Genomic DNA, 647 nt, shown 5'->3' with positions numbered 1-647 from the left:
TTTTTTTTTTTATTGAGATTTGGGTGCAAGTTCACAGAGAAAAGTCATTCTCTATTCAACAGTTCATAAATATTTTCTTTTGTGACCTTGATTGCAATCCCCACAATGTAACAGCTCTCTTCCCAATTCCTCCCTGTGTAATTCTTTCCTATGCCTTCCTGCCCTCTGAGCTATCTCCTTGTGCAAATGCTGCTGTTCTGATCTCCCATGTTTGATTGTTCTAAGGAGTGTACCTACCTCATATAATTGTTCACCTCATAAGCCTGTCTATTGTTTCTCTGAAAGTTAAGCCATAGGACTGAGTTCAATTCCAGACCTGAAGAGTTACTAGGACCCATAGTCTTGGAGGTTTCACCAGTCTCTATTAGCCAGTAAGCCTGGCCATTTTTTATGATTTTGAGTTTTGTTCCATATGTTTCTCCCACTCTATCCAGGATCTCCAATTTTAATCCTTTCCATGTAGTTAGCAGTGGTAGCCAGGCACAATCTAGTTCTTCTGGTCTCAGGGTCATGTAGGCTGAAGTTCCTATGGTCCACTAGTCCCTTGGACTAATTATTTTCTTTTTTTTTTATTGTGATTTGGGTGAAGATTTACAGAGCAAATTCACTTTCCATACAGCAGTTCACATATACTTTGTCTCATGTCA

The sequence above is a fragment of the Orycteropus afer genome, unplaced genomic scaffold (assembly GCF_000298275.1).
Source record: "Orycteropus afer afer isolate SDZICR_OR568_19922 unplaced genomic scaffold, OryAfe1.0 scaffold01064, whole genome shotgun sequence".
Lineage (NCBI taxonomy): Eukaryota > Metazoa > Chordata > Mammalia > Tubulidentata > Orycteropodidae > Orycteropus > Orycteropus afer.
The sequence above is the reverse complement of the archived record's forward strand: the minus strand, read 5'-3'. Positions refer to the sequence as shown.